This window comes from Schistocerca piceifrons, chromosome 4 (genome assembly GCF_021461385.2).
Source record: "Schistocerca piceifrons isolate TAMUIC-IGC-003096 chromosome 4, iqSchPice1.1, whole genome shotgun sequence".
Lineage (NCBI taxonomy): Eukaryota > Metazoa > Arthropoda > Insecta > Orthoptera > Acrididae > Schistocerca > Schistocerca piceifrons.
This window is the reverse complement of record NC_060141.1, coordinates 258,531,935-258,558,390: the sequence shown is the minus strand read 5'-3', so window position 1 is coordinate 258,558,390 and position 26,456 is coordinate 258,531,935.

Below are 26,456 nucleotides of genomic sequence, written 5' to 3'. Positions count from 1 at the left end.
TGTTGAGTGGAAAATCGTACACAGTGGTAAGGAGAGGTGGGCTACAGAGTGCTGTGGCAAGTGTTGCCAACAGTAGGCAAGATGAATATGAGCAGAAATGATAAATGAACAAGTAATACAGCAAACAGTAGATTGTGTACTGTAGGCTGTCTCTTTAGTGGGTTTGTCGAATCTCCAAACATATGAAGGACCCATTGCAAATGGTGCAACAACAAGCAGAGTCCAGCTATCACACTGGAACTGGGATGAGGCTCGCTGTACTAGCACGAACTATGGAGTCATCGCTAAGTGGCTGCGAGTGCGGATGAACTGCCCCGGCTGCCAGACAGAGGGCTCTTGAGGTACCGACTTGCTAGAGGTGACCTCGTGATGACTGGGTGTTGTGTGCTGTCCTTAGGTTAGTTAGGTTTAAGTAGTTCTAAGTTCTAGGGGACTGATGACCATAGCTGTTAAGTCCCATAGTGCTCAGAGCCATTTGAACCATTTTTTTGCTAGAGGTGTGTCCCAGCAGGGCTGCTCCATTGGGGCCGCCAGATCCTGCATGGCCGCTATTGGTGTTGGACGGAGACATGGCAGTCCACTGAGTACTTAACGCCCATGGTGGCGAAAGAATAAACTAGAAGATGAGACTTGAATGGAAAGAGGACCACGAGCACAAATCTGGGGCCTTCTGAAGAGTTGATGACAAAAAACGTTATGTGGAACTTCGAATTGCATTTCCTGAAAATTATGTTTTTCGAAATTTATGTACCCTTTCCTCAGAATCTATGAAGGCTGCAGTTATGAAATTTTGTACATTTTTTTTCCATAGATCTAATAAATGCTGTCTCAAGAGTGAATTTTGAAATTGTAAGCTGAAGTACAGGGCAAAGTGCTCGGTATTTTCCGTGAATTTTATGTTATACATGTGGAATTATAATAAAAAATTATTAAAATCGTCCTACTCAGCATATTCTCTACTCCCCCTACTATATATGTATTTTTCTGTATGAAAATTAGCCCAAATTTACCTTCCACTCTATAAATTCTACGTATTACCCGCAACCCGTTATCCAACTTAAACTCATATGCTAACCTAATCTGAGTTTAACTGTAATTGGTCTGAATACAGCTTGTCTTTATATTAAATGCGCAACTGAACAGTTATTTGGCCCTAATAAAAATTTCTACTTATCTTGACAACATTGTTGTAGATTTGTTGCAAGCAGAAGAGCAAACAGCAGGCAGGCTCCGGCTAAGCTAGATTTCTTTTTTTAAATAAAATTTCCAATCAATTTTCAAACTGTTACATACATATAGTGCAATGTGGTAATGCGTAATGATAAATCTTCTTAAAGCCTGGGGAATGGGAGAGAAACAATTCCTATGAAGTGATATCCCAAGAAAACGATTTTTGAGTGAAGTGTGTATTCAAAAAGATAGAGTAAAATTTCGCGTCATCTTCACAGACAACATTAGTCTGAACAATAGCATGCTTAACAGAGTGAACAATGATTTGAAAAGGGTACAATGTTAACTGTGAATTTTTATAAAAACCAAACAGCTTAATCAGTTGATAATGCAAGGCCCAGGGAAGGGGGATGGTCTTTCTCTCAGCTCTGAGCAAGTGAACAAGGTTAACTAGCTGTATAGTCATTCCGACAAACCAGCTGCACAGTGCTGCAGTCTTACCTCAAACTTCTTCTCTTCAAAAGCATTAACATTATTCAAAGTTTATTTTCATTTCACCTTACAGTATGTACATCACATTCATCCTTGCTGTCCTTTACAATAAATCTTTCATCATCAAACAGATACAGTGACAAGTCAACACAGCACTGCTGAATATGTCCATCATCTACCACGCTTCAACTAAGTATGTATCGGACGTCACAGAGGCAAAGATCGTGCCACAACAAAACGAAAGATTATTTAACAGTAACATAACTTGCTCTCTCTCTGACGTGCACATGGATAACTTACAAAATCCGAAATGACATGCCCACCTTAAATATCTACTACCTTCCCCAAGTAGAATTTTGTACGAGGGACATTTCAGATAGGAACGGGACGAGAACAAAATTCTAAACGTTATGGGTAGGAACATGTTAGAAATACAAAGAGAAAAATAGGTTTACAAGAATATGCATTAAAGAACTATAAGTAAAATATATTTACAAAATTCAAGAACATGTGAATGAATTAATCAACAGGATTCCCTGTGGATAGGTTACCATGGTGCACGATGCTCATGGGAACGTACTACACAGGGGTACTCTGAAAGTTTATGTCACATTTTGCATTGTAGTAAATAGTATTGGTAATCTACATCGTTCGTGTTGCACAAAGGAAGTAGGTTAGAGTGTCTGTATCACACAACCCCCACATTTCTGAAGCACTGTCACATATGGAAGTAGTAACTTGATGAAAGTAGGTAGGAGAGTGTCTTTGTCACAAACGATAAAATTTTCTTTAGCTTGTTGCAGTAATGTCACTGTTGTGGGAAGTTATGTGGAAGCAGACTCAGTGAGACTAAGCACAGTTCTCAGCTGACAACCTCTCACATTCACAAACAGTAAAATGCATAGTAGTATCCGCTTGAAGCAGTCTGTAGATCCACTGATGACCCCAAAGTCATCTTGTAGTATCGAAGAGTTCCTTATGAGAGTCAGTTGCAGCTTGTATCCGGAGGTATTCCAACATTTGGCAAAGGATATTTCAGTATATAATCAGTAGACATATTTCTTCTGCCCTGGCAAGTCTCAGTCATTTGTGGCCAATCACTTACAATTCGTTACATTTACAATACATTAGGATAGGCGTAATAAGATTTTACATCGTTGAACATACGGGCTGCACATGTAGTGTAATGATAACAACAGATTCCTACGCCTGTAAAAAATATTACGAAAAAATATCGTCATGGTTTTACAGTAATGATTCACAGAAACATCAGACAGCAGTAACCTGCCGAGACACAAGCAGCAACATGGAACTAACCGATTTTGTGACTTTTACGTTATCTAACCAGGAGCGAATCTTATAATATCTGTGTGCTTTAATAGTTTATTTTCTTGAGTTTCTGCGTGTTAATTTAATATCTAATAGCCACAGTTCTCGCGTTTTCGTTTGCGTCGGAAAGTAAACCTAGTTTGTGACATATTACAAGTTCCTAATCAGTGGATAATCAGCGTCTTTGATTCATAATCAAAACGTCTTCGGTCCCGGGTTCGATCCCCGCCACTGCCTAAATTTTGATAAATGATCAGCACTGGCGGCCGAAGACTTCCAGCATAAGAAGTTAGCCTCATTCTGCCAACGGCCTTGTGAAAGAGGGCGGAGGAGCGGATAGAGGTTCAGGGCACTCTCTTGTCCTAGGGGTGGGAAATTGCCCCTAAAGGCGGAAGAATCAGCAATGATCAACGACATGAGGATGCAGAAGGCAATGGAAACCACTGCATTAAAGACACGTAACTTGTATCCACAGGACATGTGGCCTGTGATTGAAAAGGTTTCATGATCTCTCCATTGACAAAAGATTCCGGAATAGCCCCCATTTGGATCTCCGGGAGGGGACTGCCAAAGGGGAGGTTACCACGAGAAAAAGATTGAATAATCAACGAAAGGATAACGTTCTACGAGTCGGGGCGTGGAATGTCAGAAGCTTGAACGTGGTAGGGAAACTAGAAAATCTGAAAAGGGAAATGCAAAGGCTCAATCTATATATAGTAGCGGTCAGTGAGGTGAAGTGGAAGGAAGACAAGGATTTCTGGTCAGATGAGTATCGGGTAATATCAACAGCAGCAGAAAATGGTATAACAGGTGTAGGATTCGTTATGAATAGGAAGGTAGGGCAGAGGGTGTGTTACTGTGAACAGTTCAGTGACCGGGTTGTTCTAGTCAGAATCGACAGCAGACCAACACCGACATCGATAGTTCAGGTATACATGCCGACGTCGCAAGCTGAAGATGAACAGATAGAGGAAGTGTATGAGGATATTGAAAGGGTAATGCAGTATGTAAAGGGGGACGAAAATCTAATAGTCATGGGCGACTGGAATGCAGTTGTAGGGGAAGGAGTAGAAGAAAAGGTTACAGGAGAATATGGGCTAGGGACAAGGAATGAAAGAGGAGAAAGACTAATTGAGTTCTGTAACAAGTTTCAGTTAGGAATAGCGAATACCCTGTTCAAGAATCACAAGAGGAGGAGGTATACTTGGAAAAGGCCGGGAGATACGGGAAGATTTCAATTAGATTACATCACGGTCAGACAGAGATTCCGAAATCAGATACTGGATTGTAAGGCGTACCCAGGAGCAGATATAGACTCAAATCACAATATAGTAGTGATGAAGAGTAGGCTGAAGTTCAAGACATTAGTCAGGAAGAATCAATACACAAAGAAGTGGGATACGGAAGTACTAAGGAATGACGAGATACGTTTGAAGTTCTCTAACGCTATAGATACAGCATTAAGGAATAGCGCAGTAGGCAGTACAGTTGGAGGGGAATGGACATCTCTAAAAAGGGCCATCACAGAAGTTGGGAAGGAAAACATAGGTACAAAGAAGGTAGCTGCGAAGAAACCATGGGGAACAGAAGAAATACTTCAGTTGATTGATGAAAGGAGCGAGTACAAACATGTTCCGGGAAAATCAGGTATACAGAAATACAAGTCGCTGAGGAATGAAGCAAATAGGAAGTGCAGGGAAGCTAAGACGAAATGGCTGCAGGAAAAATGTGAAGACATCGAAAAAGATATGATTGTCGGAAGGACAGACTCAGCATACAGGAAAGTCAAAACAACCTTTGGTGACATTAAAAGCAACGGCGGTAACATTAAGAGTGCAGCGGGGATTCCACTGTTAAATGTAGAGGAGAGAGCGGATAGGTGGAAAGAATACATTGAAAGCCTCTATGAGGGTGAAGATTTGTCCGATGTGATAGAAGAAGAAACAGGAGTCGATTTAGAAGAGATAGGGGATCCAGTATTAGAATCGGAATTTAAAAGAGCTTTGGAGGACTTACGGTCAAATAAGGCAGAAGGGATAGATAACATTCCATCAGAATTTCTAAAATCATTGAGGGAAGTGGCAAAAAAAACGACTATTCACGTTGGTGTGTAGAATATATGAGTCTGGTGACATACCATCTGACTTTCGGAAAAGCATCATCCACACAATTCCGAAGACGGCAAGAGCTGACAAGTGCGAGAATTATCGCACAATCAGCTTAACAGCTCAAGCAAAAAAGCTGCTTACAAGAATAATATACAGAAGAATGGAAAAGAAAATTGAGACTGCGCTAGGTGACGATCAGTTTGGCTTTAGGAAAAGTAAAGGGACGAGAGAGGCAATTCTGACGTTACGGCTAATAATGGAAGCAAGGCTAAAGAAAAATCAAGACACCTTCATAGGATTTGTCGACCTGGAAAAAGCGTTCGACAATATAAAATGGTGCAAGCTGTTCGAGATTCTGAAAGAAGTAGGGGTAAGCTATAGGGAGAGACGGGTCATATACAATATGTACAAGAACCAAGAGGGAATAATAAGAGTGGACGATCAAGAACGAAGTGCTCGTATTAAGAAGGGTGTAAGACAAGGCTGTAGCCTTTCGCCCCTACTCTTCAATCTGTACATCGAGGAAGCAATGATGGAAATAAAAGAAAGGTTCAGGAGTGGAATTAAAATACAAGGTGAAAGGATATCAATGATACGATTCGCTGATGACATTGCTATCCTGAGTGAAAGTGAAGAAGAATTAAATGATCTGCTGAACGGAATGAACAGTCTAATGAGTACACAGTATGGTTTGAGAGTAAATCGGAGAAAGACGAAGGTAATGAGAAGTAGTAGAAATGAGAACAGCGAGAAACTTAACATCAGGTTCGATGGTCACGAAGTCAATGAAGTTAAGGAATTCTGCTACCTAGGCAGTAAAATAACCAATGACGGACGGAGCAAGGAGGACATCAAAAGCAGACTCGCTATGGCAAAAAAGGCATTTCTGGCCAGGAGAAGTCTACTAATATCAAATACCGGCCTTAATTTGAGGAAGAAATTTCTGAGGATGTACGTCTGGTTCAAATGGCTCTGAGCACTATGGGAGTTAACTTCTAAGGTCATCAGTCCCCTAGAACTTAGAACTACTTAAACCTAACTAACCTAAGGACATCACACACATCCATGCCCGAGGCGGGATTCGAACCTGCGACCGTAGCGGTCGCGCGGTTCCAGACTGAAGCGCCTTTAACCGCGTGGCCACACTGGCCGGCGATGTGCGTCTGGAGTACAGCATTGTATGGTAGTGAAACATGGACTGTGGGAAAACCGGAACAGAAGAGAATCGAAGCATTTGAGATGTGGTGCTATAGACGAATGTTGAAAATTAGGTGGACTGATAAGGTAAGGAATGAGGAGGTTCTACGCAGAATCGGAGAGGAAAGGAATATGTGGAAAACACTGATAAGGAGAAGGGACAGGGTGATAGGACATCTGCTAAGACATGAGGAAATGACTTCCGTGGTACTAGAGGGAGCTGTAGAGGGCAAAAACTGTAGAGGAAGACAGAGATTGAGAGATTGGAATACGTCAAGCAAATAATTGTGGACGTAGGTTGCAAGTGCTACTCTGAGATGAAGAGGTTAGCACAGGAAAGGAATTCGTGGCGGGCCGCATCAAACCAGTCAGTAGACTGACGACTAAAAAAAAAAAAAAAAAAAAAAAAAAAAAAAAAAAAAAAAAAAAAAAAAAATCTGGGCGAATTATTTTGTTTCACCTGAGTGCTTCGGTAGTTAGATTTTTGTAATCTTTGAGTACAAATCTAATTTAATACACAGTTCCTGCGTTTTCGTCAGGGTCTACAGTAGAGTTGCACAGCAGATGCCGATAGTCCGTTTATCTGCATAGTTTAGTTTTCCACGGTCTTTAGTATGGACAGGGACTATGACTGTTGTGTGCGAATGCGAGCCGAGTTGCAGTCACTTCGCTCTCACCTTCAGGCTGTGATGGCTTCTGTTACAAAGCTTGAGACTGAAATGGACGGGCACCACTGCTACGGGCCGGCAGTGGGTATCCAAGGGACGTCCAGCACGTCCGAGTCCTCCGATCGGTCCTCACCAATGGCCAGCCCACTCGCATTGAGGTTGACCCTTCACCTGTGGTCGAGTGGGAGGTCGCCCCGGGGCATAGCAGGCGACGGAAGACTTCCCAGGCGGCAGCACGTAAGGCCTCCCCGGTTTGTCTGACAAACAGGTTCCAGGTGCTGTCAGTGGCTGACACTGTCGCTGAGCCAGATGCTGTCCTCTGTCCTGTTTCAGAGGAAACCTCTCAGCCTTCAAGATCCGGACAATCACGGAGGATTGGATTATTGATAGTTAGGAGCTCCAACGTTACACGCGTTATGGGGCCCTTTAGGGACATGGCTCCCTGTGGATACTGGATGGAGTCATTCCAGATGTGGAACGGGTCCTCATGGATGCCATGAAGAGCACAGGGTGCAGCCAATTGCAGGTGGTTGCTCACGTCGGTACCTGTGACGTGTGTCACTATGGATCAGAAAGGATTCTCTCTGGTTTTGAGCGGTTAACAATCTTGCTGCCAGTCTTGCTTGCAAGATGAAAGCAGAGCTGACTATTTGCAGCTTAGTCGACAAAACCGACTGCGGACCTCTGGTACAGAGCCGGGTGGAGGGTCTGAATCAGAGGTTCTGCGACCGTGTAGGCTGCAGATTCCTCGACTTGCGTCAAAATATGGTTCGGTTTCGTGTTCCGCTGTATAGGTCAGGTGTCCACTATACGCAGGAGGGTGTTTGGCTTGGACTGGGCGGTTTTTTTTAGGTTGGAAGGTCTCGGGAAAACACAAGAAGAGCTTCGGTCACAAAGGGTGTAGGCCGAAAAGAGGAAGAACGTACATACAGAACCCAATCGATATAACAGTTCTAAATTGTCGTAGCTGTTTTGGGAAAGTAACAGAGTTCCAAGCGCTAATAGAAAGCACAGATGCTCAAATCGTTATAGGCACCGATAGCTGGCTAAAGTCTGAGATAGCTCAGCGGAAATTTTTTGCGAAGAACCTAACGGTGTTCCGAAAGAATAAGCTAAACATGGTAGGCGATGGCGTGTTTGTTGCTGTTAGAAGTAGTTTAACTTGACTCGAAATTGAAGTAGACAGTTCCTGTGAGTTAGTATGGGCAGAGTTTATTGTTAGCAACCGGAATAAAATAATAACTGAATCCCTTTGCTGACCTCCCAATTCAGATGAGACAGTTGCTGAAAGGTGCAAAGAAAACTTGAATTTGATTTCAAACACGTACCCGACTCATATGACTATAGTTGGTGGTGACTTTAACTTACCCTCGGTATGTTGGCGAAAATGCATGTATAATTCCGGAGGTGCACATAAAACATCATACGAAATTGTGGTAAACGCATTCTTGGAAAATTATTTCGAGCAATTAGTTCATGAGCGCACACGAATAGTAAACGGTTGTGAAAACACACTTGACCTCTTAGCAACAAATAATCCTGGGTTAATAACGAGCATCAAAACGGATACAGGGATTAGAGAATACGGGGTTGTCGTAGCGAGACTGAATATTGTAACCCCCAAGTCCTCCAAAAATGAAAGAAAAATATACCTACTCGAAAAGGCAGATAAAAATTCACTTGAAGCTTTCCTGAGACACAATCTCCACTCCTTTCAAATTAATCATGCAAGTGTAAACCACATGTGGCTTGAATTCAGAGAAATAGTATTGGCAGTAAGTGAGAGATTTATACTAAATAAAGTAACAAACGACGGTGCTGATCCTCCTTGCTACACAAAACGGGTCAGAACACTGTTGCAGAAACAACGAAACAAACATGCCAAATTTAAACAGACGAAAATCCCCAAGATTTCGATCTTTTACAGAAGCTCGAAGTTTAGCGCAGACTTCAATTCGAAATGCTTATAACAGTTTCCACAACGCAACTTTGTCTCCAAACCTGGAAAAAATTCCGAAGAGATTCTGGAAGTATGTGAAGTATGCTAGCGGCAGGACACAATCAATGCCTTCTCTGCGCGATAGCAATGGAGATACCATCGAAGACAGTGCTGCTAAAGCAGAATTACAAAACACAGCCTTCCGAAACGTCTTCACAAAAGAAGACGAAGTAAATATTCCAGAATTCGAATCAAGAACAGCTGCCAACATAAGTAACGTAGAAGCAAATATCCTCGGAGTAGTGAAGCAACTCAAACCACTTAATAAAAGCAAGTCTTCTGATCCAGACTGTATACAGTTAGGTTCCTTTCAGAGTATGCTGATGCATTACCTATATACTTAACAATCATATACAACCGTTCGCTCGACGAAAGATCCGTACCCAAAGACTGGAAAGTTGCACAGGTCACACCAATATTCAAGAAATTTAATAGCAATAATCCACTTAATCACAGACCCATATCATTAACGTCGATATGCAGCAGGATTTTGGAACATATGTTGTGTTTGAACATTATGAATTACCTAGAAGAAAATGGTATATTGACACATAGTCAACATGGGTTTAGAGAACATCGTTCTTGTGAAACACAACTAGTTCTTTGCTCGCATTAAGTGTTGAGTGCTATTGACAAGGGATTTCAGATCGATTCCATATTTATGGATTGCCGGAAGGCTTTTGGCACTCTGAAATTGCGTGCTTATGGAATATCGTCTCAGTTATATGACAGAATTTGTGATTTCATGTCAGAGAGGTCACAGTTCGTAGTAATTGACGGAAAGTCATCGAGTGAAAGTAATAAAGTCATCAGAAGATCAAAACAAACTGTAAAACGATTTAGAAAAGATATCTGTATGGTGCGAAAATTGGCAATTGACTGTAAATAACGAGGTCATCCATATGAGTGCTAAAACGAATCCGTTAAACTTCGGTTACACGATAAATTAGTCAAATCTAAAGGCTGTAAATTCAACTAAATATCTAGGAATTACAAATACGAACAACTTAAATTGGAAAGAACACATAGAAAATGGTGTGGGGAAGGCTAACCAAAGACTGTGTTTTATTGGCAGGTTACTTAGAAAATGTAACGGATCTGCTCAGGAGACTGCCTACACTATACTTGTCCGTCCTCTTAGAATACTTTTGCGCAATGTGGAACCTTACCAGATAGGAGTGACGCAGTACATCGAAAAAGTTCAAAGAAAGGCGGCGCGTTTTGTATTATTGCGAAATATGGGAGAGAGTGTAACTGAAATGATACAGGATATGAGTTGGACATCATTAAAAGAAAGGCGTTTTCTGTTGCGACGGGATCTTTTCACGAAATTCTAATCACCAACTTTCTCCTCCGAATGCGAAAATATTTTGTTGACACCGCCCTCTATAGGGAGAAACGATCACCGCGATGAAGTAAGGGAAATCAGAGCTTGTATGGAAAGATATAGGTGTTCGTTCTTTCCGCGCGCTATACGAGATTGGAATAACAGTGCATTGTGAAGGTGGTTCGATGAACCTTCTGCCAGCCACTTAGATGTGATTTGCAGATTATCCATGTAGATGTAGATGTGAAACAGAGGACGGTAATAGGCATGACAAGAGAGAATTATTATATGTGTACAGAATAACCTAAAGAAAATTCTAAATCTATTCAATTAAATATGTATGTATAAACTCAGTAAAATGCACAAAAGTGTTGAGAGTAAGGTAGAGAGAGACACATATGGATAGTGATCACATACAAGAAACAGACACATGAGGATAGCGGTCTCTCTCTCTCTCTCTCTCTCTCTCTCTCTCTCACACACACACACACACACAGACAGATGAAGGCACTAATATATAATTAGGAAAAACATGAATTGGGGACGCGACCAAGGTTCCATCAAAGAATTAGGGAGTGACCAAGTTTCACATCAAAGTATACTTTATGCAGTCAGTCAAACGACAGTCTGTTATTATAGCTAATATGTTCAGTTATCAGCATGCTACCTAGTTATATTTCATCCTTTACTTTGCACATCTCTCAATCATTTTACCCAAAATTTCATCAAACTTCCAACAAATACAACTGTTTCCTTCATCTCTTTGCTTCTCTGTGTCAGGTATTTCATACTTCTTATAAGTTCATATTATTTAGCTCCAGTTCCCTACCTAACCATTTGTTATATTTGCCCTACCTAACCATATTTCATCTGATATTTAACGTACCTAACCTGTTTATCTCAATTTCATCTTTGTAATCATTGTTTTGCTCATACATAAGTTGTACAATATCCTTTCTCACCTTTTCCTCTTTGCTTCCCCCTTACACATCTTTCATAATTTCTTACACATCTTTCATGATTTATGAGAACTCATTACAGTATTACACTTAACATATTTGTTATACTAACGGTGCCGCGTCTGCAGTAACAATTTATACAGATAGTGTGCATTATAAAGAAAGTCGTAAATAATGGCAAGTGTAAGAGGGAAATTCAGCCTGAAAATTCGTTACTCTGAAGCAATGCACGTTATTATGTTACATTATACGTAAATGCAAGAAGACAGTTAGCCTGCAATTTTACACATGTCAATAGAAAAATACGTATATATATAAAAGAATCTTATCCTATGCCATTGCAAAGGAATACAGTTGAAAAGCAAAAAAAAAAAAAAAATCGTCAATAGTATCCCACATATTTCTTGCACCTCTTTTCTGTTATTGCTACTTTTATTCTAAGTATATTGTCAAAAAAGTTGTAAAATCATCCTACGTTTTGGTCATTCTTGCAAGTGGCCTTCCTCAGGGCTCTGTGCTGTATTGACTGCCTATGTCACTCCTCGCGAATCATGAATTTTATCTTCACTTCGGAAATGTCTCCAACACTTAGACTGATGGACAATATTGTTATTACTACGTTTCATGCATATGTAAAGTTTATCTATTACACAAAGAAAAGACAAGCTTTAGTTTGTATGCATATAACTATATACAAATCAGAAAAAATATCATTGATCAATGTAAACAAGAACATAGACCCTACCGCAAAGACAAATCACAAAATGTTAGAGAGGTACCATATGCTAAAAGAGTGCGTCAAAGTTCAAAGTATCAACCAGTGCTGAGTCACATCTTTGTAAAACATTTTTCGCGCACAAATGGAGACAAAAACTGCAATTCTCAAATTACTGTAAAATTTGGATTACTGTTGTATGTTGGTGTTGTTCCGACGAAAACGTTTAGTAAAACATTGAACAATTTGCATCACATAAACTCCACATCAAGGAAATAATTAGTAATTTTTGAGAATATGTCTTCCTGGAGTACAGCTGGTTATTTATTACTTAAAAATGAATATGAACAGTCATAGCCGAAATAAACTTCTTTTTTATATGAGGTTACCGGTTTTGGTCTGTTTTAGACCATCTTCAGACCTACACCATGATGGTAGATGGTGTTTGTGAACGGACGCCAACTGCGGAAATAATTGTGTTGTCTCAAGTCACGTTACCTCCATTCACTATTGTCGCCTAGCCACATCTTTTCAGAAACATCATTTAACGCTTATAAACGCGAAATGCATCCAAATGGCATAGAAATTGACTATAACAAGAAACAGTGTCCCTACGCCCTAACCATTAGTCACTTAAAAATTGTCTACATTAATCACCATAATCATTGCCTCATTCTATTACAGTATGTATCATAAATATCATCTCACGCAAATAGCCAACGTCAATCTCATTATCCTATTACAACATTATTCATATTCGCTGTCTTCGTCAAAATATATGTTTCAAAGAACAATTCTCTGCTATGATTTCGCCCACTTATTTCCACACACTCAGCACCTCATAACTATTATTGTAAATATTTCACTTTAGTAAACACAACTTCACTACCTCACAATAGAGCCTGAAAAACTTCTTATCGAAATACCTATTACTCTTCTTTCCAGACACCACAATTACCGTCCTAACAGCCTGTACATCTCATCAAAAGAAATAGAAAATGTTATGTGACTCTCTGTTATCATCACTGTGTATAGCCAAAAGTATTTCTCAAATGAACAACACATTGCCATTGTGTATCCTCTCGGGACTGGTTTAAAAAATACTGTAAATTTTCATTTTATTACGCGTTATTAGTTGTTCTTTGGATTCTAGACGAAATTTCGAAATTTGTAGCAGTTTGTTTAGCGTACGTGTCGTGGCAGCAAATCGCTCAATTTGTTGTACGATAAGTAAAGTTTGTTGGATAAATGCAGTTTGTTGTGCGATGAAAGTCGCCCGATTCTTGTCAAAAATTGCCTGTCCTGCGATGGGAGTCACTCTGGCATGTGATACACTAGCATTGTTTAACGCAAACTGACGCTGTGCACTGTAATGCAAGAAATATTTTCGAAATAGGTGAGTTCTATCATCTGGGCACAACTTTAGTAAATAGAATTATTTTACATATGGTTTGGTAAGCGAAGTATGATGAAGTTCCTTGCTCTTGTGTGACCGAATAATTTCAGTTTCCACAACACTGTCGTGTACATTTCTACGAATCCTGTAAGATATTTTATACACAAGAAAGAATTTTTTACTAAGATTCTTGCATCTACAAGGTAAAGGATGAGCTTTAACCAGAATTTTCTGTCCAAACCGTTGTTTTGTGATACTTATTTGTCCTTGCTCAAATTTCTTTCTTTTTTCTGCAGCCTTCTTGATATTGTTTAGCGTTGTATCTACTACTTCCTTATGACTAATATTTTTTTAAGCTGGAAAAGGTGTTAACTCCCCGATAACGGAGCTGATGATAGAATCGTGTAGTATCTCATTGAGAATCTCTTGGCATGTGTGCATGTGTTTGTCGCAAGTCTGGTGTTGTCGGTGGCAATATATTCTGCACAGCTTGTAAATTTCTCGCATAATGCATCCTAAAGGATTGGACTCAGGCCAAAACAGTGAAATAAAAACAGGTCTAATTTTGTGACCTCGTAAAGTACGTAGCTAAATATTTGAACGAGATTGTGAGCCGTTGTCGAAAATGACTTTATCAACGTAACCAACTTCTCGTAGACAATTATTGACAAACGCTTTGGGTACGGTCTTGGCAGTAGCTTTACCTAAAGGAGTGAATGAAATGAGGTTTGCAGTCAGTTCAATAGCAACAAGCGATGAGAATCCACTGAATGTTCTGATATGAGATCCTAACAGGTCTACTGCAGCCAACTCTTTTAGTGTAGAAGGAATTATAGGAAGGAATGGTGCTCGATATGTAATAGTTGATGGTTTGGTTTCCTGACACAATTTTCGTTTTGCTAAAACTTCCTGTATTCTTTTGTGCAGATTATTAAGGTAACGAGCTGTACAAAGTTTGTGAAAGCATTTTCCCGGACCAAAGTGAGCATTGCTGAGATGTGCATAGTCCGAAAATTGTACTGGCATTGTGTCATTTCAATCTCTGTCTGCACTAGTTGATGAATTTGCCATTTTGACTGTCACATCATCAACTTTTTCTGTAATTGCGCTTGACTTTTCTTTTTGTTTTGCAGAATTTAATATCAATATTTGTTCGCTAATTCTTCTTACCGTTGTGTTAAGCTGTTCGTTCTGTTCTTTTATCTGTGTAACCATCGCCCTCGGAACTACAGTGTTGACTTTAGATAACAATTCGTCGTTGTTATGAAGCTGGTTTGTTTTCGTGTTCTATTTCAAGGTCACGTGATCTAGTTGCACAATTGCTAATTGTTGGTTGAAGGTCATTTTTAATTTCCTCCCTAATCTCAACTGATAAATTTTGTATTTTCAGTTTCATTTCTTCCTCTGATTTCTCTATTTTCATTCTGTGATTTTTTTTATTTCTTCCCTAAGTGATTTGCTATTTTCTTCCTGTGGTTTTCTATTTTGTTCCTTTGATTTGCTGATTTTCTTTCTCTTTTCATATTGTGTCTCGTCGATTTACTTACTCTTTTCATCTTGTGTTTCTTTAAGCATCTGACGAATTGATTCTAGAAAATTTGTCGGATTCGCGCAGTGTGGTTCTGTATAATTGATCACTGAAGGTGATGTGGCTTATGTTTGTTCAAAACACATTGACGCAATACCTGATTCTGATGTTTGTTACAAGTTGTAAAATTTCATACGACTGGGGCGACTTTTGTAAGCTTTTGCCAGACTGTGGAGACTTATCACCGACCGACTCAATTTCAGAATTTGCTCGTTCATCACTCGTCATTTGTTCTGCTTCATTATTGTTCGCCAAATTGGTTAATAACTCTGGATCCGCGCAGTTTCCTGAAGTCTCACGTAAACTATAGGTAGCTACTAAGTCCAGTACGGACTCATTATTTTGTAACACCCTCTGTTGTCTTGCGCCACGACGCATTTTTATATTGTTTTTCGTTGTACCAAATATGATGAAATACTATTTCTTGAACTACTACAATTGCTGCAAGGACCAAACGAACAAAAACAAAAATCTTACTATCATACACGCAAATACTCAACAACGAACGAAATCCACACAGAATCTTTACTATTATGCCAACTATTTTCGCAATAAAGTAATCGATAATCATCACACGACCCACCATTGCACAAACTGAACACAAAATTTTAAATGAATTGGCTGAAAATGAAGTACAACATTAGTAAAATTAGGGCAGCGATATTGTTTGCTTTCGAGAAATCCAACACTAACTCACTACGTATTACGAAAAGAACCAACGAACTATCCTGGCAGAAAAGGTCAACGTATGTGCGTTCCCCCACTATATGTTTCTGTATGAAACTTACCTTCCACTCAACAAAAAATTTACGTATTATCAAAACTATGTATCCACAGACTGTTATCCAACTTAAACTTGTGTGCTAACTTTTCACTAAACAGAAACTAATTTAAACTGAAATTTAAGTGATCTCAATACAACTTGTCTTCATATTAAAACGCGCAACTGAAATAAAGTAATTACCAGACCCTAATCAAAATTTCCGACTGCCTCGCTTCTTGACAACATTATTGCAGATTTCTCGGAAGCACAACAGCAAACAGCAAGCAAACAGCGGTTAACCTAGACTTCCATTTTTCAGCAAAATTTAAACAATTTTCAAACTGTTGCATATCATACGGTGCGATAACAGAGAATTTCTATAAAAACCAAACAGCTTTATCAGTTGATATCTTAATGCATGGCTCTGAAAAGTGAGGTAGTCTTTCTCTCTAGCTGACAATAATCATTCCGACAAACTAGCTGTGATATACATCATATTCATCCTGCTTGTTCTAACACATAGAATCACAGAATTACTGAATACTTGTAAGTCCATCATCTACCACACTTGAACTGAGAATGCATCAGACTGCTCAGAGGCAAAGATTGTACCACAACAAGTCAAAAGATTGTTTAACAGTAGCATAACGTGCACGTCGATAACTTCCAAAAATCAAAACCTCATGCCTACCGTACAATTCAAAAAACTTCATGAGAGAAGCTTATTATATGCGAAAAGATTAAACAGAGAAAATTTTGTATAAAGCTCTTGAATAGTCTCTGAGAAAAAGGTTTTGTAAATTCCATAAAAAGTTAAATTTATATAATACAAGGAACTTAACACAAATGTGTTAATTTCATGTAAAGCATGGTTCAAAATTTCATTGCTGTGACTGCAGATCACAACAACAACAACAACATCTTCAAAATTGTGGATATGAAAGTTCCCCCATAACGAAGAAAAGTACACGCCTCAAATAATAAGTAAATAATTTTTGCCCCGTAAATTGATGAGTTGCACAAAATGACGGTCACAACACTTCTGCGCCCCCAGAATGCAATGGTGTTTAATTCAAATTGTTTCAAAGGTTATAAATTAGTACGGAATAAAATTTTGTATTATTCTTTCTTGTAAGGTACGACCCAGCGCTCCTAGTCATATGACGTCACACTGTCCACGTGGATAGCTTCCGTTCCGCCAGCCAGCTAGTCTCCCTTTGTCGTTCGTACGGGCTGCTTTTGCTTTGGACAGTACCGAGTTGCCCTGCCGTCATATCGGTAAGATTTTTCCACCTGCCACATTCCGCATAGTAATTTGCACAGTACCGCGACTAATTATGTTAGCAGTGACGATTTTTTATCGCCAATCCGGTGCCTTTTACAAACTTTTTGCGTGCGCTCACTATAAAACATTTTTCTTTTAGCTTTTTAGATGCAGGCATATTTTAAAGAATGGAACACGTCTTGTTACCTTTCGCTCGCTATGATGCCTAGAATATAAAATAATTTGTGATGAACTTGTTTCTCCACTCCTGTGGCGTCATTAGTGGGTTCACTAGTAGTTTCTGCATCTACATTTATACTCCGCGAGACGTCTTATGGTGTGTAGCGGAGGGTACTTTTTGTACTACTGACACTTCTCTATTTCCTGTTCCCGTCGCGATGGTGCGCAGGAAGAACACAAAAAACACCCGTGTCAGATCTAATCTTTCTGATTTTGCCTTCATAGGCTTGTCCTGAAATATATGTAGGAGGAAGCAATACTCTGATCGACTTTTCTAGGAACGTACACTCTCGGAATCCTTAGAGTAGACCACCATTTCCTTCGTGGAAGAACTCAAATTGAGGAGGATTGTTTGAATGAGTTTCCATCCTTACGATTAGTTTTATGGTGCTGCTCTTTCTCTTCGAACCGTTCCGAACGCATACTCCCAAAACTTTTATGGTCGTGTTTCCAGTAACTGTTCAGCGATTGTGTATTCAGTGACGAGTGTTTCCGCCTGTTCACGCGCAACGCGTTTGTTTTTATTACGGGTCAACTACCAATCGATGCTCCTCTGCAAGTCTCATAGCTACAATTTTAAAGCACTGTGGCTATTAACGGCGTCATTCACTAATAGCCTCATGGAATTTCCTACGCTATTCATTAGATCATTTACGCACACTGTAAACAGTAATGGTGCTATAATACTATTCAGTGACTAATTATAGTAATAGTTAGCGTTGCTGAACTATTCGTTCTTCTCTTTCATTTGTAATATGTCGAAATTGTCTTACATCTACGGCTGTAATTTCTAAGAATTTCATTACAGCATACCATATGCAACACAAAAAAATATTCAACTAAAAGTATGTGTGACAAGAACTGGAATTTTAGAATGCGTATTAGCCGTCCAGAACGTTGCTAATGCTTGACCTGTTTACCAGTATCGTTGTGAAAACAAGAAGCGAAATAAGGATATGTGGGCCACCTATGACACTTTTATCGTTTATTGGACAGACCCCGGCAGCTGAGGTATTCCGGCACCGAATCGCAATGGCCCAATGGATTAACGATGAGCGGTTGGTGTGCCGGCCAGCTTGGGTGTGGCTTTTAGGCTGTTTCCCACGTCACACTAGGCGAATACCGGGATGGTACGCAAACGTTTAGAACACGGTATCACACAGAGTATACCGTAAATGCAGGTAGATTGGGTATAATGTTTCTGCCCTGGGTGTTGGAATGGGGGGGGGGGGGGGGGGGGGTAAATATAAGACTGATGACCTTAGCTGTTCGGTGTCCTTAAACACTTGCTCAGCATCAGCATCATATATTAGGTGCACAACATTATAAAGGGTGCTACAAAAAGGTACGGCCAAACTTTAAGGAAACATTCCTCACACACAAAGAAAGAAAATATGTTATGTGGACATGTGTCCGGAAACGCTTACTTTCCATGTTAGAGCTCATTTTATTACTTCTCTTCAAATCACATTAATCATGGAATGGAAACACACAGCAACAGAACGTACCAGCGTGACTTCAAACACTTTGTTACAGGAAATGTTCAAAATGTCCTCCGTTAGCGAGGATACATGCATCCACCCTCCGTCGCATGGAATCCCTGATGCGCTGATGGAGCCCTGGAGAATGGCGTATTGTATCACAGCCGTCCACAATACGAGCACGAAGAGTCTCTACATTTGGTACCGGGGTTGCGTAGACAAGAGCTTTCAAATGCCCCCATAAATGAAAGTCAAGAGAGTTGAGGTCAGGAGAGCGTGGAGGCCATGGAATTGGTCCGCCTCTACCAATCCATCGGTCACCGAATCTGTTGTTGAGAAGCCTACGAACACTTCGACTGAAATGTGCAGGAACTCCATCGTGCATGAACCACATGTTGTGTCGTACTTGAAAGGCACATGTTCTAGCAGCACAGGTAGAGTATCCCGTATGAAATCATGGCTCTGAGCACTATGGGACTCAACATCTAAGGTCATAAGTCCCCTAGAACTTAGAACTACTTAAACCTAACTAACCAAAGGACATCACACACACTCATGCCCGAGGCAGGATTCGAACCTGCGACCGTAGCAGTCCCGCGGTTCCGGACTGCTGCGCATAGAACCGCACGGCCATCGCGGCCGGCTGTGAAATCATGATAACGTGCTCCATTGAGCGTAGGTAGAAGAACATGGGGCCCAATCAAGACATCACCAACAATGCCTGCCCAAACGTTCACAGAAAATCTGTGTTGATGACGTGATTGCACAATTGCGTGCGGATTCTCGTCAGCCCACATATGTTGACTGTGAAAATTTGCAATTTGATCACGTTGGAATGAAGCCTCATCCGTAAAGAGAACATTTGCACTGAAATGAGGATTGACACATTGTTGGATGAACCATTCGAAGAAGTGTACCCGTGGAGGCCAATCAGCTGCTGATAGTGCCTGCACACGCTGTACACGTTACGGAAACAACTGGTTCTCCCGTAGCACTCTCCATACAGTGACGTGGTCAACGTTACCTTGTACAGCAGCAACTTCTCTGACGCTGACATTAGGGTTATCGTCAACTGCACGAAGAATTGCCTCGTCCATTGCAGGTGTCCTCGTCGTTCTAGGTCTTCCCCAGTCGCGAGTCATAGGCACCCTAAGACACCCTAAGGCACCCTAAGACGCCGATCAATTGCTTCGAACGTCTTTCTGTCGGGACACCTTCGTTCTGGAAATTTGTCTCGATACAAACGTACCGCGCCACGGCTATTGCCCCGTGCTAATCCATACATCAAATGGGCATCTGCCAACTCCGCATTTGTAAACATTGCACTGACTGCAAAACCACGTTCGTGATGAACAATAACCTGTTGATGCTACGTACTGATGTGCTTGATGCTAGTACTGTATAGGAATGAGTCGCATGTCAACACAAGCGCCGAAGTCAACATTACCTTCCTTCAATTGTGCCAACTGGCGGTGAACCGAGGAAGTACAGTACATACTGACGAAACTAAAATGAGCTCTAACATGGAAATTAAGCGTTTCCGGACACATGTCCACGTAACATATTTTCTTTATTTGTGTGTGAGGAATGTTTCCTGAAAGTTTGGCCGTACCTTTTTGTAACATCCTGTATATCTGCGTGATGCGAGACTTTCATAATTTCCTTCTTTCCCTGTTGTTCCATTTGCGAATTGTGCGTGGGAAGAACAACTAACTATTGGTAAACCTTCACTGTTAGCTCTAATTTCTCTGATATATTTTTTTGTTTTTTTGGATCGTGAGCATTTCGCGAGAGATATGTGGGAGGAAGTAATATGTTACCCGCTTGTAGCGTCTGCAATTGCAGTTTGCTGAGAATCTCTGTAACGCTTCCGTGCCTAGTAAACGATTTGGTGAAGAAGCACATCTCTCTCCGTTGTATCTTATTTGTTAATTCAACATTTTTATATTTCCTGACTTATGAGCAAGACTCACGATTCGATCTTGCAACTGTTTTGTAAAACACTTCTTTTGTGATAGAATTATGTTTGCTTACGAATCTTCCAATGAATCTCAGCCTGGCATCTTCTTTTCCTCTAACCAGTTTTACGTGATCATTCCTGTTTGGTTCACTCTGGACTGTTGCTCTTACGTATTTAGCGGTTGTTACTGTTTCCAGTGATTTATCGGAAATACCCTAATCGTAAAGTAACGGACCTCTTCGACTGTTTATGAACAATACATTACCCATCAATGTCAACTGCCAGTCCCTGCACCAAGTACCACCCTCTGCGTGTCTTCCTATGCTTTGCTATGGTCGGTCTTCTGCCGTTGCAACAATTCTATAGACAACAGCATCCCTTGGGATACACGAGAAATTACCCTTGTATTTGTCTATTTCGTCCAGTTCATTATTCATTAAGATATGAAACTTCCACGTACTACAGTCTGAACGTTTAGATGCTGAGGTCCTTGTGTTCCTGTGGAAACTTGCTCCATGTCAGTTCTATGCGAGTTTGGTAGTTGGAAGACTGTAACGAACAAGCAGCTGCTAGACTAGCGCTCGCCATGGCCATGGCCATGGCCCGAATCAAATGTTCCTGCGGACCCCGGTTCTGAGTCGTATTTTATAATCATGCTTCTCGCAGCGAACAGCAGAATCCAAAAACGTCAACTAACTTTCAGAGCTTCTTAAGAGTGGATTTTTCTTGATGAGCAATAAACAAAACTAGTTACAGACACAGTAATATCTTAAGATGTGCTTAATTTGAAATGACGTTGGTGAATTCGGCTGTGAGATGAGGAATGCTTGTCACTTAGGCCATGGGCGGAATGGTACGTAGCGTGGCCATTGCGGAGTTAATACAAGTGATAGGGGCAAAGCTTTACTGTTTGTCTTCCAATGCTGAAAACTCACGAGCGTGCTCAACTAGCGCCGATCAGCTGCTACGATGTAGCAGTCAAACGGAAGTAACTCGTGGATTCGTATAGAGACTGCCATATTCAAATGTAGTATATGCTTGTAGCAAGTAACATGAAATCAAATTAAAGCTGTTCTAATACAATACGATGAGCAAATGGAAAATAGTAATACAATACGATGAGCAAATGGAAAATGAATTTCAAAAAAATTAGTAAACATTTGTGACTGCGTCTCTTATTGGAATTGCTGTTAATAATTAATATAACACTAAGTTATGTACGTCACCAATTAACAGGTAGATCGACAGGGGAAGATGTGGTAAAGTGGCCATGACAAGAAAAGTGACCACTGCGTATTTTTGGCCCTGAACAATAATATACTTCGCCAGTTGTCAGTGAAACCGACAGAAGAAGCTTGTTCTGTTGTTTTTTGCTAATTTTTTGTTTTTGAATGGTCTGACATAAGATAAATCTTTTATACTAATCTTGTTACCTCACCTATATGCACAGCGATAAGTTTTTACAGCATCAATGTTTAAACACCGTCTTTTGGCCTGCAGGTGGGGTTCCTTGTTATTTATTTCAGTTTGCTAGTTTATTCTGTGGAGCATTAATGTCAAAATGGCTTCCAATCGGGAAAAGTGGGCTTACTACTCGTCTGGAAAACTGGACAAAGTGTTCACCCCTAGAAGAGTTAGTTACTTATAAAAAAAATAGTGCAGAAGATAGAACTGACTTCTAAATCCTTTTATATATTGTAGAAACCTATCATCCGCTTACCTGTCCCCTTATGACGATTTTGAATTGATTAAGTTATGCCGCGCGTAGTGGCCGCTCAGTTAGAGGCACCGTGTCACGATTGCACAGCCCCTCCTGCCGGAGGGCATGGGTGTGTGTGTTGTTCTTAGCATAAGTTAGTTTAAGTAGTGTGTAAGTCTAGGTACCGATGACCTCAGCAGTTCGGTCCCTCAGGAATGCACACGCATTTGAACATTTGATTAAGTTGTATTACTTATAACTGGCGTTGTGTCGTTGTACTTGGTGTAGTACAAAAGCAGTCTTGTCCTGCCACTAGGTGTCGTTTCAGATACAGGGGCGTCAAGATGCCTAGAATATGTGTCGGGAAATGAGAACAACAAACACGGGACACCACTGCGGTGGCACTGGCTACAGCGCCCGCAAAGGTTTGGAAAACTGGACCCTATGGAAGCCTTCAGAAGAATGCATATAGCTCCAATACATAATTTTATTTTTTACTTGAAAATATGTGATGCCTTAAAATATGTAAATTCAAAATGTGTAAGGGGCAAGCTGTCAATAACCACGATTTAATGAAAACTGAATTTCTCTTTGAGTGACCGCTTCCCCTCGCCCCCCGCCCCCCCCTCCTCCATTTTTATGCAGCCCAAGGTGTCGTCCTAAACTGTCAATATTGGTTCTTCACCAATAAAGTTTGACGACTATTGCCATAGACCATAATAACCCAGACATATTCGTAGGGTGACAAAGTGAGGCCAAAGTGCATGTCAGTTAAACACTTGGTACCCAATTGTTTTGTGGAAAAGGTTCGCAAATTAGTTGTCACATATGGCTGGGTATTGTCCTACGAAATTGTGCCATGAGCAGTTGCTGAAACAAGGCACGAATTCCTCCCAAGTATTGTCATAACTGTTCAGGCTGTTGTCAATACGTAGGAGTCGATACCACACGTTTTATCAATGGCACCCTGATCAGTCACACTTGCAACTGATTTCTGCGCCGCTCAACAACGCAAACTGCCAGATTGAGTACGGTACCCTGTAACACTCATATGCCCTTGTCTGTAGTATAGTTAAAAGTGGGGCTTCATTTTCTCAGACAGCACGCCAGCGATAGCGTTTACATGGCTCTTGCAGTCTGAGGCGTTTGTAGTTTGTCGAAAATGGAAACCACGTGTATCATCAATCCAAATGGTGCGTAACTGTTGACACGAATAGATCATTAGCCATTTCAGTGCTCCAGCGTCGATCCAACAATGCGATCGAACTTGTAAGCTCCATTATGGTCATGGTGTGAACATGACGGTTATCCTAGGCTATGGTCGCATCGCATGACCCAGTACCCGACAGTATCTGTAAGTCCATTTTTATACAGGCGGTTGCAGGACCTCGGCGGCTCAATATAAAATGTCTAGGCAAAACACCTTCAGCCGTCTAAATTTCCAGTAGTTGTTTCATTTGTGCAACCAATTTCGGCACTACATTACGATCTGTAGGAAGAATCCCACCTTTTGAGATGACTAGAGATGGGATTCTTCCTACACCTCGATCAGGGGGCCTGAGGATGGCATAATGTAGTGCTGAAACTGTTTGCACAAATAAAATAACTACTGGAAATTTAGACGGCTGAATGTGTTTTGATTCGACGTTTTTTTAATTTCTTTTCATTAACCGATGGTCTCAGCGTACACTCATCGCGTGATAGTAGGATGCTGTCCCATTAAAACTGACTCACATGTAATGTTTATGATGCACCATTTAACGTCGGAGACGCAGTCACTTGATTTCGCATTACCTCTTCGTTTGAGGATTCCTGTAGTGTGGGCTTGGTGTAACACCCTGCTTCCTGGTCGTCCATGAGAGGACAAAAAAAAAAAAAAAAAAAAATGGTTCAAATGGCTGTGAGCAGTATGGGACTTAACTTCTAAGGTCATCAGTTCCCTAGAACTTAGAACTACTTAAACCTAACTAACCTAAGGACATAACACACATCCATGCCCGAGGCAGGATTCGAACCTGCGACCGTAACAGTAGCGCGGTTCCAGACTGTAGCGTCTAGAACCGCTCGACCACCTCGGCCGGCATGAGAGGACATTTTTAGATGTACATGTGCGCTATATTTCTCCTGCCACGTGTTGCTCGTGCACTGTTCTATGCACCCCTAGAGCTTGGATATACAGGGTGATTCTAAAGGCGCTATACACTTTGTACATAAACAAATTTTATTAACCAATATGTAATGGCACTGTAATTTGTGTTACAATAGGACATATGTTCAGTACATTTCAGTGTGACCACCTCGCATGTCTAGGCACACCCCCCAGCGCTCCACTGCAGACCGAAAAACCTGCCCAAGCATATCTGGTGTAATCTCAGCAGCTGCGGCTCGAATCCGCTGTGTAAAGTGTTCAGTGCTGCGGATCTTCACCTGGTATACCTTAGACTTGATAAACGCCCATGCAAAAAAGTCTAAGGGTGTCAAGTCAGGAGAGCGAGCTGCCCACATTCGTGGAGAGGCACGACCAATCCGTCTGCCGGGAAAAGCTTGATTCAGATAATCCCGAACAACGAGGGCAAAATGGGCTGGTGCACCATCCTGTTGAAAAACAACAGTATCCGTAATCCCATCAGATATCAACTGGGGCTCCGAAAACTGTTCCGACATATTTAGATATGTCGTTCCAGTAACGGTTTGTTCTCAGAAGAAGAAGGGCCCGTACATAGCTGACCTCGTTATGCCTAACCACACATATACTTTTGCTGTGTCCCGTTGCCACTGCTGCAGCACACTTGGTCTGCCCTGATCCTGCAGTTGTGTCTGTTCACATGTCCACATGTATAAAATGTAGCTTCATCACTGAACAAGACATTTGGCATCAAATTATCATTTTGCACAGCTTGTATAAGGTCATGACACATAGCTTGTCTGGCTTCGTAGTCCGCCACTTCAAGCTTATGTACAACCTGGATATGGTACGCACGTTTGTGCAACTTGTAACGAAGAACTCCACATACAGTGGTTTGAGGAATACCAAGCTCCCTACTAAGTCTCCTGGTAGATGCGGAAGGGCTACGTGTGATCGCGTCCTGCGCACTTTGCACGGTGTCTGGCGCTATGGACGGCCTCCCTGGAACTTCTTCATCTACAACACTACCAGTACGCTGGAATTCATGGACTAGGGTCTTTATAGCAAGCCTGGTGGGGCTTGTTTTCCGGAAGCGACGGGCTAAGTCTGTCCGCGCCTGTTCATACATCATTCCACGAAGACGAGCGGAAACAACAGCGATTCGTTCTTCTTTGGTTAGCATTCTGCCGTAGTACCTGCAAGAAACAAATACTCCGTTACTACATCACTGAAACGTACAGTGACTTACTATATCACTGAAATGTATAGTGACTTACTATATCACTGAAATGTATAGTGACTTTAGAATCACCTTGTATTTAGATTATTACTCCTTGGTGTACAGTTTTCGTACATAGGTGTGTATGTATGTGACAGTTGTCATCTTATGCAGCTGTATGAGGCTGGCGTTCCTAACACTGTGGGTCGTGGATTTGCGCCGCCCTGCTTACTCACCAGGCGCCCTCATACTGTGGGGAGTGCGGCTGTACTCTGTCAACAGGGGTCGCGCTCAAGCGGTGAGCAATCAATCTCTCTCTCACACTGGGCGGCGCAGCGGTGTGGCGGTTTACTAACTTTTGGCCTCCACAAAATGACGCAGATGGTGACGATTCAACACAATGGCGAGATGAGAACAAAAGGAATATGGTTCGATGAGTCATTTTTCACTTCCTTTCTAAACTGTCGGCTTTTCGAATGTCCGACGGCCAGCTAGCCTTTTACGTCCGTCCATTTTGTTAGTTCCTGTCACTCATCAAAGTAGCTTTGGACGTAGTACGAGCTCGCAGATTTTCCCGGTGAATTTAGAGATAAAATTATTCTCAGGGTTACTGCCAGGTTGACGCGTTGGTTTCTCGCAAACATTCTGCAACAAAACTTGCTGCCGTCTTTAAGCAAGTGTTGAAGAAATGATCTGCTGGTTGAGCGGGGTGTCCTTTATCATACCAATCGATACTGGACGATGTTAAAATTTTGGC